The sequence below is a fragment of the Choloepus didactylus genome, chromosome 7 (assembly GCF_015220235.1).
Source record: "Choloepus didactylus isolate mChoDid1 chromosome 7, mChoDid1.pri, whole genome shotgun sequence".
NCBI classification, from domain to species: Eukaryota; Metazoa; Chordata; class Mammalia; order Pilosa; family Megalonychidae; genus Choloepus; species Choloepus didactylus.
In genome coordinates this window covers 113,223,289-113,243,925 of record NC_051313.1, presented here as the reverse complement: position 1 = coordinate 113,243,925, position 20,637 = coordinate 113,223,289, and the positions used below count along the sequence as shown (strand labels likewise).

The 20,637-nt window shown below is 38.3% G+C and overlaps 1 protein-coding gene across 1 annotated transcript in view; it reads right to left on the bottom strand.

Annotated features, from left to right (window-relative positions):
- The window catches only part of BTBD9 (BTB domain containing 9), a 495,371-nt gene that overhangs the window by 158,938 nt on the left and 315,796 nt on the right, over positions 1–20,637 (bottom strand). The window lies entirely within an intron of this gene.

Genomic DNA, 20,637 nt, shown 5'->3' with positions numbered 1-20,637 from the left:
TACGCCAGTCACCCACTTGACTGCTGGGAAGCCTTCTCCTGACCAGAGGAAGTGATCTGTGGAGATGACCCAGCCTGCTCTGCAGCCTCCCTCCTCGCCACACGGATCTGGCATCTGCACACAGCACAGAGTCTCACCAGGCAGGTCTTGAGCATCTCGACCTTTTACTCTTTTTATCTCCCTGGAGGCTGTACCTCCGACAAATAAGCATTAACCTTGGAGCGACTTGCCCCTTTCATTCTCCAAAGGGACCTGACAGGTCACAGGTTAATGAACAGACAAACTCACTCTTCTGAGGCATTACAAAATTCCACAGGAAATGTGCCACACACCATCTTACTGGAATTCAAAGGAAGAACCAGGAATAATAACTAGATTAACTAATAACACTCTCCAAAATTATGAACTATGCACACTGAAGGATGGGGCATATTAAATGAACAGATTTCAATTAGGAGAGACAGACTGGGCAAGGTTTTAGTAATATCCTCCCTCTGCTGTGTAAAACATCCTTTGACTTAGATGATATAATTTTACTTCTGTGTTAATCTCTGTTCACTAACTTGGTAATTTCCTTACATTTCTCATCACTCCAAGTTAACAATGTAAACGCTGATTTTAAAAATTCACATTAAGGAGACTATATTGGGGGTTTTTATATTATGGGCTGCTTTCTCTCCTGCTTCTTCAAGCCTGAATCTCATGGCATTCCCTGTGCACTTCATTTAGCCATCTCCTCCTTGACATGAGCTGATCACTCATCTTCATAACCAATATTAATGCAATCTCCTGGACTGGCTGTTCAGTGTGCTCAAACCCACTCTTCTTATGTGGAGAGACCAGAAAACTGCTGGACTCACCAAAGCCCTCTGGTTAGGCAGGAAGTTGGCCACGATCTGTTCTCTTGTGCCCACAAGGCAAAGAAAAGGTGCTGATTTTATTCAGTTTGGGCAAGGGGAGTCATTTAAAATAAGATCTTAATGATCTGGGTAGAACAGATTGTGTTGTCCTTTACTATTGGTGGTGACAATCTCCCTGGTGCTTTCTGGAAGGGAAGGGGTGTGTTAAACCTGGCAGCTTGGCCTGAATCTAATTTTGTCAATTTCCTTAAACCCACAGGAACTCAACCAGCATAGCATTTTCAACTACACGTGGCAATGACAGCCAGAATGTTGCTGTCTGCAACCTTGGAGGGAATGGAGGGAATGCGGTTTGGTGGAATTTGATCAGATCATTTTCTCATTCTCTAGGTCGAGTGTCTACCAAAGGAGAGACAGCTCTCAGGCTGCTGTGAAGGGTAGAGGGGTCAGGGAGTGACTGAAGGGCCTTTCCCTGTTTTCTGCTCTTCAGGTTAATAGCCCAGCTGACATAAGAGGATGCAGTAATGATCCCTCCTTCCCTCCGTCTCTTATTCTTTCCTGCCTTTCTTTCTTTTTTAAACACAATATGGAACTCGGCTTTTCAAGTTTCGATAACATCATTTCCCAAATTTTACCCTGGTAAAAATATCAGGAATGGAAGAAATGTGCACAAATAAAGACCCTACCCCCAAATTCTAAGCAATTGAAAATAAGTTGTACTGGAATACCGGAATTTTAAAGCCTCATGCTAGTGTTTGTGATAACAAACAAGATAATATATATGGTTGTAAAAGCACTGAGAGAGGCCTCCAGATAAAGAAACTCTAAATAAATGAAGATAATGTTATCTGTGCTGCATAATCCTGAGGTCAAATTAGCAATTCCCCACTGTGTATCACACATCTTGAATAGCCTGTTGTATGTAATGCTCAAAACAAGTCTAATTATCCTATTTCTATAATACGTTCTAAGTCTCCACAAAATTACAGCATAATGTATAAAAATGGCATAAAGTCCTTACTCAAATATACATTGAAAAAAATGGTAAACAAAGTCAAAAGAAAGAAGTTCCGTTTTCTCAAGCCAAGATGTAGATAGCCTGGCCTCTTTGCTGTACCAAAAATCTAGATCAGAAATGGCAGATAGGCTTCAACTAATGTCCCAACATGGATGTCTGGTGGCAGCCTGGAGCTCTGGGTTAAGAATTCAGAGGCCTTGTCCAGCTCAGGGGAAGGAATGTCCCGACCCGTGAGCACTGTCTGGAAGGAGGGAGGCAGCACAGGTACCACCAATGATTATGAGCATATTTTCTTGATGGAGCTCAAAATGGAACATATCAGAGGTAGAAGATATTACTACCCAAGCTACTGAAAATCCAAGGGATGGGAACAGAGGAGAGTCTTCTCTACCTTTTGCAAAACAAAGCAAACCTGATTCTTGGTCACAACACCTGAATAGGAGAAATAGATATCATATTGTCTCTGTCACAGGAGATTTTGAATAAGAGGCAAAGCTTAAGATTTATTATTATTATTAATACTTTTCCTTTTCAGCATCACCTCTCAAATGCATAGACTTGGATTTAATCTGATAATAATGGCAGTCAGTGCCAGTTAGTGACTTCATCAGTGTGTAGAAAGGGACACTGCTGAAAAATACAACAGATATCCTCTGTTCTCTCTGAGGTCCCCAACAGCAGCTCAGACAGTTGGAAGATAATTAAAACTTAAACAGTGCTGAGGAAGGCAGATAGGCAACAGACTGGCCATTTCTGATGAGGATGAGCCCTAGTTATAGCCTGTTTCCCACATTCTCCTCTCTTCCCTATGTTAGCTGTCTTCTTGCTGCTGGCAAAGACTGGTTCCTGAACACTGTTCAGAAGAGGATGTTTTAATACAGAAGTTTCTAGGAGCAATAATCTTGTGTGAAAAGAGACCATCTTCTTTAATAAAATAAAACCTAAACTCTCCAAGGCTAGCCCTCTAAAATGGAAAGGTACTATAGAATTATGGAAGGTCATAGGTTTTAGAATCCAACAGAACCAGGTGTGTAGACCGGCCCCATCACTTATTAGCTGTGTCACTTTGGGAAAGTTTTTTTTTCTTTTTCACTTTTTGACAGACTTCAGAGGACCCATGCAGGGTCTCATCCTTCCTCTTAGGGCACCACAGTAAAGACACTGTGGTCCAAAGAAAGCAATCCATATTCTGAATGTAGATTACCTGGCACTATGGTATTTCCTGTTTTAAGCCTCTAGTATTTATAAAATGTTTTTGACCTGTCTCAACTATGCATGAGGTAACAAGGAAAGAATCTTTTGCCCATATCTTTGCCCTTCACCCGCCGCCCCAAGCTTTCTTCCTTGGCAGAGGCATCATAAGTAGCAAGGAGGAGAAAGGGAAGTCCAGGTAGAGTGGTCAGGGCCATACTCAACAGAAGTTTCATTTTTGTGCAAACCCTGGAAGTTTGGAATTTTAACTTAAGAAAAAATAGCATTTCCTTATAGAGAGGCATCATAGTGCTATGATCTAGAGATTATGCTTTGCAGATTTCACTGCATTCCCTGATTGTTCTGGGAAGGTACAAATCCTGATTCTTAACCTATTTTTCCACCATTTCTTGTCAAGATGCTACCATATTTTATTTCTAAGTCACATATAATACATTTTTAATATATTAAAGAAAATTCAGAAAAACAGCCACTTGTATATTCACATTTTAACCCCCTGGTACTCACTAGTCTTTAGTTCTGGCAAATTACAAGCTTACTTGTGGTTATAGGTAATCCATACCTTTGCCTCCAGTTATGTGACCAGTTAACTTTTGTAAAAGTTTTTGAAAAGATTCTACTATAAGATAAAATCAAAGAGTAAGAAATATTTAAATGAGCTCTCAAGGGTACAACTAACGCCAAAATCCATCAGAATCATATTCTTTGGTAAACAAAATTTTATTCTCAAATTGAACTTTATATTTTTGGGTTAAATAAAGAATCTTGAAAAATTATAGTTACCATAAGACTGGTGCACAAGCAGAGATCCTCAATATTTTTGCTCTTCCTGAGAGGTAGCCATAGAGAAATTTAAAGAGAAAAACTATTCTTTGCTGTGGCCAGAGGCAGTCACCTAACAAGAACTTTAGCAATAGCATTCACTACAGACATGGGGCCACCTGGGGTTTGGATTCACAATTTCCTATTTGACCTTTCCCCAAGGGGATACTAAGAATGTACATAAATAATTTTCTAACCCAAGTAGCAGATAGTGTCTGCAGGCTTCCCCGGTAGGATATTTTCCTCTGGTTCCAGTACAATGTTAGTGTTCTTACAATCAAACCCCAGACTAGAAGGGGAGTGACTTCAGGTCTTGTTGCTAAGGCAGCAAGTGGAAAACAGTTTACTGCCAGAATGACAAAAAGCTTCTCTAAAAAGCATGTTGCAACAGAAAAGATTTGTTACTCTTAGAAAACCTTCCCTCTGGTTGATCTGTGGTGCCATAGATTCTCCTCTACTGACTTCAGCAAAGGGCCCCAGCAGCATTTGCTTATTTGGGAGCGGAAGAATTATTAAAAGGTTAAATACTGTGTGCAGAGTTAGACTAACTAGGGGCCACTGTCTCAATGAACAGCCCCAATGCTGCCTGACCGTTAGCCCTGCAGAGGGAGTACTCACTTTCCAGCACCTGCACTATTCAATCTGAAGGGCAAACGAAAGGAGAAGTCATCGTGTATTTCAGAGAAACAAGTTTGTGGAGGGGAAAAGATGGGTAAATAATTACTAATGCATAATAACCCAATGCTACCCAAAATAGAATTCACAGAAAGCCATTCCAACATTAGACATAAATATTTGTGTTGTTTTTTATTTGAGGGAAAAGTGAATGTTGAACAGTAGGATATTTTTCTGTTTCAAATATGGGCTAAAAACTGCCATAATAATATGCCTTCAACTTATGAAATTATATTTGGAATTGATATCACAAAAAGACTTAATTATAATATTTATATAAACCATACAAAAATTATATAAGCTCTAAAATTTATTTAATTCATTTAAATTTCCTGGTTGTACATTTACCAGTCAATAGCCTTAGTAGGTATAATGGGTTAATCAGTTACTAATCAAGATTTACCAAATGCCTACTTGGGAAAGGAAATTGTGCTAAGCACTGTGAGGAAAGTTCCAGAAAGGCAGGACATAAACCTTGATCCAGAGAAGGTTATAGTGCAGGGAAGACAAGGCTAAAACACATCAAGCTATATGGTTCTTGACAGAAATGAACCAAAGAAACTTGAGTTCTTTTGAACTCAACAGAAATGAGTCAAAAGAAAGACCTAAGTCTGGACAGAGCTTCACAAAGCATTAGATATAAAACTGGGGGCAAGTTCCTTGATTTCTCTCATTCTCAGTCTCCTCATTGTTAGTAGTGGGGAGGAAAAGTTACTTGATAGCTCATTACCTATTTACATATGGTAGTGTAACTTTAAAACATTGAATTTAGTAATATGAATATTAAAAGACCTCCCTGTGAGCTGCTCTTGCTTCAACGTCCAAAAGAAAACAAACCAGGCTAAAAGAGAAATAACTGTTTTCCCCAGCCCTCCCCCTTTCCATGCACAATTGATCACTAATTCAACAAATACTAACTGAGCACTTACTTCGTGACAGCTACTGATGCTGGGTGCTGGTGATAAGGGATTGAATGGTATCCATGGAACTTACATTTCAGTTGGGAAAATAGACAATGAATTAAAAAAATCAAAAAAACATCCACTGGTTGGTAGCTAACCTACTTAAAGCAGAACTTTATGGACACACTTGCTAAACTGGAGTATAATGTTATAAAATCTCCACCTGAAAGAATAAAAGGGCCAAATGGGAAGGCACAACTAGCACTTTCTAGGAACATAGATAAAGAGTAGTATATAAGTACAACTGCTTATAGATACTGAATAAGACATATGCAAAAATCTAATTAATGGACTCTTAGGATCTGGAAAGAGGAACTGATTTGAATTCACAGAAAAAAATGACTTATTTCATGGTTTAGTTTTCTTTTTAACTTTGCTTTTCTTCAGACTGTAATTGTGAAGGGATTATATATAGAGAAAATGAGAGGTAGAGGATATATAATGAAAAATGAGTGGGTATAAGTGGTTCAAAGCAGCATAAAGAAATAAAGATCTGTGGTAAAGGTAACCATTTGGGTAATTATAAATGCCAGTATTATCGTATTGTATTGTTAGGTATGTAACTCCACTTCTTACTTCCTACAGGTGCTAAAATGCAAATGCATAAAAATAATGATAAATCTAGGTTTGGGGGCATATAATGTACAAAGATATAAGTGGTAACAAGTACAAAGAAAACAGTGGGGGGACAGAGGAAATATAAAAAAAGTATATGTGAATGCTACTGAAGTTAAGTTGGTATCAAACCAAATATAATTGTTATACATTTAGGACGCTAAATTTTAACCCCATGGTAATCATAAGGAAAATATAAGAAAAACATTACCAGATAGAAATGAAAAGGCACTCAAAATAGTACAACACAAGAAAACAAATAAATATACAAGTAGGCTTTAAAAGAAGTGAGAGACAAAAAAGGTATAAAACACATAAAGGCTAAATAGCAAAACGGCAGAAGAAAGTCTGGTATTATCAGTAATGACTTTAAATGTAAATGGATTAGTTTCTCCAGTCAAAAGGAAGAGACTGGCAGAATGGATAAAAAAGCATGACCCAACTATATGCTGTCTGCAAGCAGTAACCGAGAGTTTGAGTAGCTATACTGGCATCGGATAAAATAGACTTGAAGTGGAGGCGGGGCAAGATGGCAGACTGGTGAGCTGTAAGTTTTAGTTACTCCTCCAGGAAAGTAGGTAAAAAGCCAGGAACTGCGTGGACTGGACACCACAGAGTAATCTGTCTTTGGGCATACTTCATACAACACTCATGAAAACGTGGAACTGCTGAGATCAGCGAAATCTGTAAGTTTTTGCGGCCAGGGGACCCGCGCCCCTCCCTGCCAGGCTCAGTCCCGGGGGAGGAGGGGCTGTCAGCTCCGGGAAGGAGAAGGGAGAACTGCAGTGGCTGCTCTTATCGGAAACTCATTCTACTGATTCAAACTCCAACCATAGATAGACTGAGACCAGACACCAGAGACTCTGAGAGCAGCCAGCCCAGCAGAGAGGAGACAGGCATAGAAAAAAAACAACACGAAAAACTCCAAAATAAAAGCAGAGGATTTTTGGAGTTCTGGTGAACACAGAAAGGGGAAGGGCGGAGCTCAGGCATTGAGGCGCATATGCAAATCCCGAAGCAAAGCTGATCTCTCTGCCCTGTGGACCTTTCCTTAATGGCCCTGGTTGCTTTGTCTATTAGCATTTCAATAACCCATTAGATCTCTGAGGAGGGCCGTTTTTTTTTTTTTTTTTTTTTTTTAAATCCTTTTTTCTTTTTCTAAAACAATTACTCTAAGAAGCCCAATACAGAAAGCTTCAAAGAATTGCAATTTGGGCACGTCAAGTCAAGAGCAGAACTAAGAGAGCTCTGAGACAAAAGGCAATAATCCAGTGGCTGAGAAAATTCACTAAACAACACAACTTCCCAAGAAAAGGGGGGTGTCCGCTCACAGCCACCATCCTGGTGGACAGGAAACACTCCTGCCCATCGCCAGCCCCATAGCCCAGAGCTGCCCCAGACAACCCAGTGTGACGGAAGTGCTTCAAATAACAGGCACACACCATAAAACTGGGCGTGGACATTAGCCTTCCCTGCAACCTCAGCTGAATGTCCCAGAGCTGGGAAGGTGGAGCAGTGTGAATTAACAAAGCCCCATTCAGCCATCATTTGAGCAGACTGGGAGCCTCCCTACACAGCCCAGCAGCCCAGAACTGCCCTGGGGGGACGGCACTCACCTGTGACATAGCACAGTCATCCCTCAACAGAAGACCCGGGGTGCACAGCCTGGAAGAGGGGCCCACTTGCAAGTCTCAGGAGCCATACGCCAATACCAAAGACTTGTGGGTCAGTGGCAGAGACAAACTGTGGCAGGACTGAACTGAAGGATTAGACTATTGCAGCAGCTTTAAAACTCTAGGATCATCAGGGAGATTTGATTGTTAGGGCCACCCCCCCTCCCCGACTGCCCAGAAACATGCCCCACATACAGGGCAGGCAACACCAACTACACACGCAAGCTTGGTACACCAATTGGGCCCAACAAGACTCACTCCCCCACTCACCAAAAAGGCTAAGCAGGGGAGAACTGGCTTGTGGAGAACAGGTGGCTCGTGGACGCCACCTGCTGGTTAGTTAGAGAAAGTGTACTCCACGAAGCTGTAGATCTGATAAATTAGAGATAAGGACTTCAATAGGTCTACAAACCCTAAAAGAACCCTATCAAGTTCAGCAAATCCCACGAGGCCAAAAACAACAGAAAATTATAAAGCATATGAAAAAACCAGACGATATGGATAACCCAAGCCCAAGCACCCAAATCAAAAGACCAGAAGAGACACAGCACCTAGAGCAGCTACTCAAAGAACTAAAGATGAACAATGAGACCATAGTACGGGATATAAAGGAAATCAAGAAGACCCTAGAAGAGCATAAAGAAGACATTGCAAGACTAAATAAAAAAATGTATGATCTTATGGAAATTAAAGAAACTGTTGACCAAATTAAAAAGATTCTGGACACTCATAGTACAAGACTAGAGGAAGTTGAACAACGAATCAGTGACCTGGAAGATGACAGAATGGAAAATGAAAGCATAAAAGAAAGAATGGGGGAAAAAATTGAAAAACTCGAAATGGACCTCAGGGATATGATAGATAATATGAAACGTCCAAATATAAGACTCATTGGTGTCCCAGAAGGGGAAGAAAAGGGTAAAGGTCTAGGAAGAGTATTCAAAGAAATTGTTGGGGAAAACTTCCCAAATCTTCTAAACAACATAAATACACAAATCATAAATGCTCAGCGAACTCCAAATAGAATAAATCCAAAAAAAACCCACTCCGAGACATATACTGATCACACTGTCAAACATAGAAGAGAAGGAGCAAGTTCTGAAAGCAGCAAGAGAAAAGCAATTCACCACATACAAAGGAAACAGCATAAGACTAAGTAGTGACTACTCAGCAGCCACCATGGAGGCAAGAAGGCAGTGGCACGATATATTTAAAATTCTGAGTGAGAGGAATTTCCAGCCAAGAATACTTTATCCAGCAAAGCTCTCCTTCAAATTTGAGGGAGAGCTTAAATTTTTCACAGACAAAGAAATGCTGAGAGAATTTGCTAACAAGAGACCTGCCCTACTGGAGATACTAAACGGAGCCATACAGACAGAGAAACAAAGACAGGACAGAGAGACTTGGAGAAAGGTTCAGTACTAAAGAGATTCGGTATGGGTACAATAAAGGATATTAATAGAGAGAGGGAAAAATATGGCAAACATAAACCAAAGGATAAGATGGCTGATTCAAGAAATGCCTTCACGGTTTTAACGTTGAATGTAAATGGATTAAACTCCCCAATTAAAAGATATAGATTCGCAGAATGGATCAAAAAAAATGAACCATCAATATGTTGCATACAAGAGACTCATCTTAGACACAGGGACACAAAGAAACTGAAAGTGAAAGGATGGGAAAAAAATATTTCATGCAAGCTACAGCCAAAAGAAAGCAGGTGTAGCAATATTAATCTCAGATAAAATAGACTTCAAATGCAGGGATGTTTCGAGAGACAAAGAAGGCCACTACCTACTAATAAAAGGGGCAATTCAGCAAGAAGAAATAACAATCGTAAATGTCTATGCACCCAATCAAGGTGCCACAAAATACATGAGAGAAACACTGGCAAAACTAAAGGAAGCAATTGATGTTTCCACAATAATTGTGGGAGACTTCAACACATCACTCTCTCCTATAGATAGATCAACCAGACAGAAGACCAATAAGGAAATTGAAAACCTAAACAATCTGATAAATGAATTAGATTTAACAGACATATACAGGACATTACATCCCAAATCACCAGGATACACATACTTTTCTAGTGCTCACGGAACTTTCTCCAGAATAGATCATATGCTGGGACATAAAACAAGCCTCAATAAATTTAAAAAGATTGAAATTATTCAAAGCACATTCTCTGACCACAATGGAATACAATTAGAAGTCAATAACCATCAGAGACTTAGAAAATTCACAAATACCTGGAGGTTAAACAACACACTCCTAAACAATCAGTGGGTTAAAGAAGAAATAGCAAGAGAAATTGCTAAATATATAGAGACGAATGAAAATGAGAACACAACATACCAAAACCTATGGGATGCAGCAAAAGCAGTGCTAAGGGGGAAATTTATAGCACTAAACGCATATATTAAAAAGGAAGAAAGAGCCAAAATCAAAGAACTAATGGATCAACTGAAGAAGCTAGAAAATGAACAGCAAACCAATCCTAAACCAAGTACAAGAAAAGAAATAACAAGGATTAAAGCAGAAATAAATGACATAGAGAACAAAAAAACAATAGAAAGGATAAATATCACCAAAAGTTGGTTCTTTGAGAAGATCAACAAGATTGACAAGCCCCTAGCTAGACTGACAAAATCAAAAAGAGAGAAGACCCATATAAACAAAATAATGAATGAAAAAGGTGACATAACTGCAGATCCTGAAGAAATTAAAAAAATTATAAGAGGATATTATGAACAACTGTATGGCAACAAACTGGATAATGTAGAAGAAATGGACAATTTCCTGGAAACATATGAACAACCTAGACTGACCAGAGAAGAAATAGAAGACCTCAACCAACCCATCACAAGCAAAGAGATCCAATCAGTCATCAAAAATCTTCCCACAAATAAATGCCCAGGGCCAGATGGCTTCACAGGGGAATTCTACCAAACTTTCCAGAAAGAACTGACACCAATCTTACTCAAACTCTTTCAAAACATTGAAAAAAATGGAACACTACCTAACTCATTTTATGAAGCTAACATCAATCTAATACCAAAACCAGGCAAAGATGCTACAAAAAAGGAAAACTACCGGCCAATCTCTCTAATGAATATAGATGCAAAAATCCTCAACAAAATACTTGCAAATCGAATCCAAAGACACATTAAAAAAATCATACACCATGACCAAGTGGGGTTCATTCCAGGCATGCAAGGATGGTTCAACATAAGAAAAACAATCAATGTATTACAACACATTAAAAACTCGAAAGGGAAAAATCAATTGATCATCTCAATAGATGCTGAAAAAGCATTTGACAAAATCCAACATCCCTTTTTGATAAAAACACTTCAAAAGGTAGGAATTGAAGGAAACTTCCTCAACATGATAAAGAGCATATATGAAAAACCCACAGCCAGCATAGTACTCAATGGTGAGAGACTGAAAGCCTTCCCTCTAAGATCAGGAACAAGACAAGGATGCCCGCTGTCACCACTGTTATTCAACATTGTGCTGGAAGTGCTAGCCAGGGCAATCCGGCAAGACAAAGAAATAAAAGGCATCCAAATTGGAAAAGAAGAAGTAAAACTGTCATTGTTTGCAGATGATATGATCTTATATCTAGAAAACCCTGAGAAATCAACGATACACCTACTAGAGCTAATAAACAAATTTAGCAAAGTAGCGGGATACAAGGTTAATGCACATAAGTCAGTAATGTTTCTATATGCTAGAAATGAACAAACTGAAGAGACACTCAAGAAAAAGATACCATTTTCAATAGCAACTAAAAAAATCAAGTACCTAGGAATCAACTTAACCAAAGATGTAAAAGACCTATACAAAGAAAACTACATAACTCTACTAAAAGAAATAGAAGGGGACCTTAAAAGATGGAAAAATATTCCATGTTCATGGATAGGAAGGCTAAATGTCATTAAGATGTCAATTCTACCCAAACTCATCTACAGATTCAATGCAATCCCAATCAAAATTCCAACAACCTACTTTGCAGACTTGGAAAAGCTAGTTATCAAATTTATTTGGAAAGGGAAGATGCCTCGAATTGCTAAAGACACTCTAAAAAAGAAAAACGAAGTGGGAGGACTTACACTCCCTGACTTTGAAGCTTATTATAAAGCCACAGTTGCCAAAACAGCATGGTACTGGCACAAAGATAGACATATAGATCAATGGAATCGAATTGAGAATTCAGAGATAGACCCTCAGATCTATGGCCGACTGATCTTTGATAAGGCCCCCAAAGTCACCGAACTGAGCCATAATGGTCTTTTCAACAAATGGGGCTGGGAGAGTTGGATATCCATATCCAAAAGAATGAAAGAGGACCCCTACCTCACCCCCTACACAAAAATTAACTCAAAATGGACCAAAGATCTCAATATAAAAGAAAGTACCATAAAACTCCTAGAAGATAATGTAGGAAAACATCTTCAAGACCTTGTATTAGGAGGCCACTTCCTAGACTTTACACCCAAAGCACAAGCAACAAAAGAGAAAATAGATAAATGGGAACTCCTCAAGCTTAGAAGTTTCTGCACCTCAAAGGAATTTCTCAAAAAGGTAAAGAGGCAGCCAACTCAATGGGAAAAAATTTTTGGAAACCATGTAGCTGACAAAAGACTGATATCTTGCATATACAAAGAAATCCTACAACTCAATGACAATAGTACAGACAGCCCAATTATAAAATGGGCAAAAGATATGAAAAGACAGTTCTCTGAAGAGGAAATACAAATGGCCAAGAAACACATGAAAAAATGTTCAGCTTCACTAGCTATTAGAGAGATGCAAATTAAGACCACAATGAGATACCATCTAACACCGGTTAGAATGGCTGCCATTAAACAAACAGGAAACTACAAATGCTGGAGGGGATGTGGAGAAATTTGAACTCTTATTCATTGTTGGTGGGACTGTATAATGGTTCAGCCACTCTGGAAGTCAGTCTGGCGGTTCCTTAGAAAACTAGATATAGAGCTACCATTCGATCCAGCGATTGCACTTCTCGGTATATACCCGGAAGATCGGAAAGCAGTGACACGAACAGATATCTGCACGCCAATGTTCACAGCAGCATTATTCACAATTGCCAAGAGATGGAAACAACCCAAATGTCCTTCAACAGATGAGTGGATAAATAAAATGTGGTATATACACACAATGGAATACTACGCGGCAGTAAGAAGGAACGAGCTGGTGAAACATATGACAACATGGATGAACCTTGAAGACATAATGCTGAGCGAAATAAGCCAGGCACAAAAAGAGAAATATTATATGCTACCACTAATGTGAACTTTGAAAAATGTAAAACAAATGGTTTATAATGTAGAATGTAGGGGAACTAGCAGTAGAGAGCAATTAAGGAAGGGGGAACAATAATCCAAGAAGAACAGATAAGCTATTTAACGTTCTGGGGATGCCCAGAAATGACTATGGTCTGTTAATTTCTGATGGATGTAGTAGGAACAAGTTCACTGAAATGTTGCTATATTATGTAACTTTCTTGGGGTAAAGTAGGAACATGTTGGAAGTTAAGCAGTAATCTTAGGTTAGTTGTCTTTTTCTTACTCCCTTGTTATGGTCTCTTTGAAATGTTCTTTTATTGTATGTTTGTTTTCTTTTAACTTTTTTTTTCATACAGTTGATTTAAAAAAGAAGGGAAAGTTAAAAAAAAAAAAAAAAGAAAAAAGACAAACAAGGAAAAAAAAAAAAAAAGATGTAGTGCCCCCTTGAGGAGCCTGTGGAGAATGCAGGGGTATTCGCCTACCCCACCTCCATGGTTGCTAACATGACCACAGACATAGGGGACTGGTGGTTTGATGGGTTGAGCCCTCTACCATAAGTTTTACCCTTGGGAAGACGGTTGCTGCAAAGGAGAGGCTAGGCCTCCCTGTATTTGTGCCTAAGAGTCTCCTCCTGAATGCCTCTTTGTTGCTCAGATGTGGCCCTCTCTCTCTGGCTAAGCCAACTTGAAAGGTGAAATCACTGCCCTCCCCGCTACGTGGGATCAGACACCCAGGGAAGTGAATCTCCCTGGCAACGTGGAATATGACTCCCGGGGAGGAATGTAGACCCGGCATCGTGGGATGGAGAACATCTTCTTGACCAAAAGGGGGATGTGAAAGGAAATGAAATAAGCTTCAGTGGCAGAGAGATTCCAAAACAAGCCAAGAGATCACTCTGGTGGGCACTCTTACGCACACTTTAGACAACCTTTTTTAGGTTCTAAAGAATTGGGGTAGCTGGTGGTGGATACCTGAAACTATTAAACTACAACCCAGAACCCATGAATCTCGAAGACAGTTGTATAAAAATGTAGCTTATGAGGGGTGACAATGGGATTGGGAATGCCATAAGGACCAAACTCCACTTTGTCTAGTTTATGGATGGATGTGTAGAAAAGTAGGGGAAGGAAACAAACAGACAAAGGTACCCAGTGTTCTTTTTTACTTCAATTGCTCTTTTTCACTCTAATTATTATTCTTGTTATTTTTGTGTGTGTGCTAATGAAGGTGTCAGGGATTGATTTAGGTGATGAATGTACAACTATGTAATGGTACTGTAAACAATCGAAAGTACAATTTGTTTTGTATGACTGCGTGGTATGTGAATATATCTCAATAAAATGATGATTAAAAAAAAATAGACTTGAAGTAAAAAATAGTTACGAGGGACAAAGATGGACATTACATATTGATAAAGGAGGCAATTCAATGGGAAGATGTAACCCAAGCAGAGCCCCTCAAATATATGAAGCAAATACTGACAGATTTGAAGGCAGAAATTGATGGTTCTACCTTAATTATGGGAAACTTTAACATGCCACTCTCAGTAATGTAAAGAACATCTAGTCAGAAGATCAATGAGGAAGTAAAGGACTTGAATGATACACTAAACCAAGTAGACCTAAAGACATATATAGAACACTGAACCAAATGAAAACAGAATACACATTCTTTTTGAGTGCAGATGGATCATTTTCCAGGATTGACCATATGTTGGGTCACAAAACAATTATCAATAAATTTAAAAATATTGAAATCATACAATGTGTATTCTCCAACCACAATGGACTGAAGCTAGAAATCAACAACAGAGGGAGAAATGGAAATTTTTAAAATATGTGGAAATTAAACAACTACTCTTAAACAACCAATGGGTTAAAGAGGAAAACAGAAGCAAAATTAGGGAATATCTTGAGGTGAATGAAAATGAAACTACAACATCACAAAATTTATGGGATACAGAAAAGGCAGTGCTGAGAGGGCAAGTCATAGGTCTAAATGCTTACATTAAAAAAGGAGAAGGATTTCAAATCAGAGACCTTACCTCAAAACTGAAAGAACTAGAAAAAGAAGAGCAAACTAAATCCAAGGTAAGCAGAAGGAAGGGAATAATAAATATTAGAGTGAGGATAAATGATATAGACATCAAAGCCAGATAAAGATATCATAAGAAAAGAAAATTACACATCAATATGTCTTATAAATATACATGCAAAAATCCTCAGCAAAATACTAGCAAACAGAATCCAATAGCATATTAAAAAAATTATACACCATGAGCAAGTGGGATTTATCCCTGGTATGTAAGGTTGATTTAACATAAGAAAATCAATTACTGTAATAAACCACTTTAACAGAATGAAGGGGAAAAATCACATGGTCATCTCAACTGATGCAGAAAAGGCATATGACAAAACACAGCATCCTCTCTTGATAAAAACACTTAGAACATTAGTAATAGAAGGAAACTTCTTCAACATGAGGAAGGGCATATATGAAAAGTCCACAGCTAACATCCTACTTAACAGTGAAAGATTGAAAGCTTTCCCTCTGAGATTAGGAACAAGACAAGGATGCCCAATGTCACCACTGTTATTCAACATTGTAATGGAAATTCTTGCCAGAGCAATTAGGCAAAAAAAAAAAAAAAAGAAAGAAAGAAAGAAAAGGCATCCATATTTGAAAGGAAGAAGTAAAACTTTCCCTATATGCAGATACTATAACACTATGTACAGAAAATCTTGAAAAATCCACAACAAAGCTCCTAGAGCTAATAAACGAATTAAGCAAACTGGTGGGGTAAAAGACACACCCCCAAATCAGTAATATTTCTATACACAAGCAATGAACAATCTGAGAAGGAAATAAAGAAAGAAAAAAAAAAAAAAAACTCCATTTACAATAGCAACTAAAAGAATCACGTATCTAGGAATAAATCTAACCAAGGTTGCAAAGGACTTGTACACAGAAAACTACAAAACATGGCGAAAAGAAATTAAAGAAGACCTAAATAAATGGAAGGATATTCTGTATGTGTGGATTAGAAGACTAAATATCATTAAGGTGTCAATTCTACTCAAAGCAATTTACAGATTCAATGCAATCCCAATAAAAATTCTAACAACCTTCTTTGCAGAAATGGAAAAGACAATCACCAAATTTATATGGGAAGGGTAAGGGGCCTTGAATAGCTAAAGCCATCTTTGAAAACAAGAATGAAGTTAGAAAACTTACCCTTCCTGATCTTAAAACTTATTACAAAGCCACAGTAATCAAAACAGCATGCATAAGGACAGACATATAGACAAATGGAATAGAATTGAGAGCTAGAAGTCAACCCTCACATTTATGGCCAACTGATTTTTTTTAAATTCAGTTTTATTGAGATATATTCACATACCAAACAATCATCCACGGTGCACAATCAACTGTTCACAGCACCACCACATAGCTATGCACTCATCACCTCAATCTATCCCCGAATATTTTCCCTACACCAGAAAGAATCAGAACAAGAATAAAAAATAAAAGTAAAAAAGAACACCCAAATCATCCCCCCATCCCACCCTATTTTTCATTTAGTTTTGGCCCCATTTTTCCACCTATCCATCCACACACTGGACAAAGGGAGTGTGATCCACAAAGTTTTCACAATCACACCATCACCCCCTGTAAGCTACATTACACCCCCTGTAAGCTATACAACTGTCTTTAAGAGTCAAGGCTACTGGGTTGGAGTTTGATAGTTTCAGGTATTTACTTCTAGCCACTCCAACACATCAAAACCTAAAGAGGGTTATCTACATAGTGTGTAAAGAATGTCCACCACAGTGACCTCTTGACTCCATTTGAAATCTCTCAGCCACCAAAGCTTCACTTCAGTTCATTCTGCATCCTCCTTTTGGTAAAGAAGGTGTTCTCAACCCCATGATGCCGGGTTCAGATTCATCCCCGGCAGTCATATGCCTGCGTTGCCAGGGAGATTTCCAACCCTGGGAGTCAGGTCCCACATAGGGGGAGGGCAGTGAGTTCACCTGCCGAGGTGGCTTAGCTAGAGAGAGAGTATGGCCAACTGATTTTTGACAAGGTGGCAAAGACCAGCCAATTAGAAAAGAATACTATGTTCAACAAATGGTGTTGGGAAAATTGGCTCTCCAATTGTGGAAAAAAAAAAAAAAAAAAAAAAAAAAAAAAAGGAGGAGGACCCCTACCTCAAACCATATACCTCAAACCACATAAAAATCAACTCAAAATGGATTAAAGACCTAAATATAACAGCTAAAACTATCAAACTCCTAGAAGAAAAAGTAGGGAAGAATCTTCAGGACCTTGTGTAGGCAATGGTGTCTTAACCATTAAAAACCACAAGCAATAAAAGAAAAAATAGATAAATGGGACCTCATCAAAATTAAAACTTTTTTTTCCTAAAGGACTTTATCATGAAAGTAAAAAGACAACTTACACAATGGGAGAAAATATTTGGAAACCACATACCCGATAACGGATTAATATCCAATATATATATAAAAAATTCTTCAACTTAACAACAAAAAAACAAGCAACCCAATTTAAAAATGGGCAAAAAAACTTGTACAGACATCTCTACAAAGAAGATATACAAATGGCCAGAAAGCACCTGAAAAGATGTTCAACATCATTAGCCATCAGGGAAATGCAAATCAAAACCACAATGAAATACCATTTCACACCCATTAGAACGGCTGCATTTAAAAGAAATGGAAAATAACAACTGTTGAAGAGGATGTGCAGAAACGGGAACACACATTCATTACTGGTAGCAATGTAAAATGGTGCAGCCACTGTGGAAGACAGTTTGGCGGTTCCTCAGAAAGCTAAGTATAGAACTATCATATGACCCAGCAATCCCACTGCTAGGTATATAGGTAAAAGAATTGAAACCAAGAACTCAAACAGATATTTTCACACTAAGGTTCATAGTGACATTATTCACAATTTGCCAAAAGATGGAAACAACCCAAATGTCCATCAACTGATGAATGAAAAAATAAAATGTGGTATATATACACAATGGAATATTCTTCAGCTGGTAACAAATTTTATTCTAGGCAACTGCAAATCTTCAGAGAGGGTGTTCACATGACCTAGGAGTCCATTTCCATTGCCCCAGACAACAGTGGGGCAGGTATTCAAAACTCTGAGACAAGCATTTGTGCACTTTTTCTCCATCATCTCTGGAACAGTCAGTCCCAGAACTAATTTGGAAACTGTATAATCTAAACAAACTCAAATAACAACAGGTATAACATGAACAAACTCAAATAACTACTGGTACAATCTGAGAAACTTTCATGCATTATTTCCTTTAATGGAAAACTCATAACTTGCCAATCAACCAATTAAATAGTAATATAGCTTGATCGTTAAGCTGGAAATTCAGTTTGGCCCTCAAAGCCTCTCTTTTAATTGCAAGCTATATAAAGAAATCTAGATTTTGGTTAACAGCTCCTCAGAGAATTAACTGAAATGTATTTGGGGAAAACAAGCCCAGCCCATAAAGGTTTCACATATAAATGTCATGTATTATCCCCAGACTGCTTCAATGCTCACGGAAAATTTCATGAATCCTCTTTTTCCCTTTGGGAAATTCTAGACATCTACTAGAGAATGGATTTAAAAAAAAAAAAAAAAAAAAGATCCAGAGATTTACTTAGCATATAATTCAAGCATCAGTATTACTATGTACAAAGTTACCAACCAGGTTAAAGTAAATAATAACATTGCTATAGAAACTCACTACCCACAGCACAGGAAATAGAAGCAATAACAAAGGAGAAAGAAGACAAGTATCTTTGTCCTGGGTGCCAAATCTGTTATGGATAAGTATGACACACTATCTCAGGGATTGTTAAAGCTGGTAGTGTATGACTGATTTCACAGCAGAAGCCTATATTCAAGTTTTCAAATAGTTTATGAAGGATCACTAATTTCAGCATTACTGGTGTAAGAGATTTTACTGCTAAACTCTGTCCACGTGTTAGAACTGACACAAGAGGGGGAAAAAAAAAAGCAAGCTGTTCCAAGTGACATAATTGGTGGTATGCAGAGTCTACAGCTTATAGTAGGGGCTGGGCAGACATGGGACAGGTTCAAACCTAACAGCCTGCCCAATCAGTTTAAAAGACATTTCCCTATACCCAAACCTTATGGGTCAAGAGCCCTATGCACTACTGAAGTTCAGTTTTGAAGCCTGTCCCCAGTCCATATTTCTGGTGGATTTGCATCAAGCAGCTTAGGCGGCAGAATAGCTGGGCAAAGTTTATTTTTGTTGTTGCTGTTGTTTCTTCTCCTCCCCAAACTTCTTGAGAGCTCAACTGTTCACGACCTAGACTTTACTGGTAGGGCATTAGTGCTAAGCAGTAATCAGAGAGAAAATGTCAATCCTTACCCTTGTTTCAGAAATTCAAGAAAAGAAAAACTTATGAGTGGAACAGACATAAAGTAAAATGTGTACTTTGTAAGAGAAGATTCTCTTTTATTACTTTATTTCTTTGTATTACCAACAGCCACTACCACTGCTGTGGTATTTGGCCTCTTCGGCAAAAACAAACAAAAGTGGCTTAATTATTTTGTTTTTTTCTTTTACATTTTAGAAAAATATCACAGTCACATATGTATATTATTTAAAAGTCAAATAGTCTTATTTATTTGATAATAAGTTTTATTATGAAAAAACAGCCCCCCCACCACCACCATGTTCCATTTCCTCCCCTCTCCAGAGGCAACTATTTTCACCTCTTTTAGTTCATTATTTTAGGATTTCTCTCACATCTAAAATTAACATGCTTCAAATGCATTTCTTGATATATCAGTTTTAGCCCTTATCTACCAATCTACTACCATGGAAGACAAGGATTTAGCTCTCCCCTCTCTTTACATGCACCTTCCCATCCCCCCCCCCATTTAGTTTGCATTGTAACTCTGTTCAGTATTTATTTTACTATTATGTAAACGTGAGTCAAAACTAAGCCACACAGTATTTTCCTTTCTTATACATTTTTTTAAAACTTGTTTTTCCTAAAGTTAAAAATAGTCTTTACTTTTGTTTTGCTTAGTTTTGTAAGAGCTCAACACTATTCACCCCCACTGCAACTCTCCATTAATTGACTAACACTCCTCTTGAGACATTCAGATACATCAAGCCCAGCAAATTCTTCTTGAAACAGTTTTTCCAGGCTGTCTGGCTTCAATCAAGTCTGGTTGCCCTCTAAGGCTGAGGATCTCCCTTCACCATCATTTTAGGGATTCCCTTCATCTCTCTCCTGTATCTCATGCTTTCTTCCTTCTTGATTTATTCTCATTTTGGGGGAGTACATCTCCCAACATCCTTAGAAAAGGAATCTGGGAGGTTAAATTCTTAAGACCTTGTCTCTTGTAACATATCTTATCAGTCTCAATATTTGATGGGTAGTTTGGCTGGGTATAGAGTTTTAATTTAGAAATAGT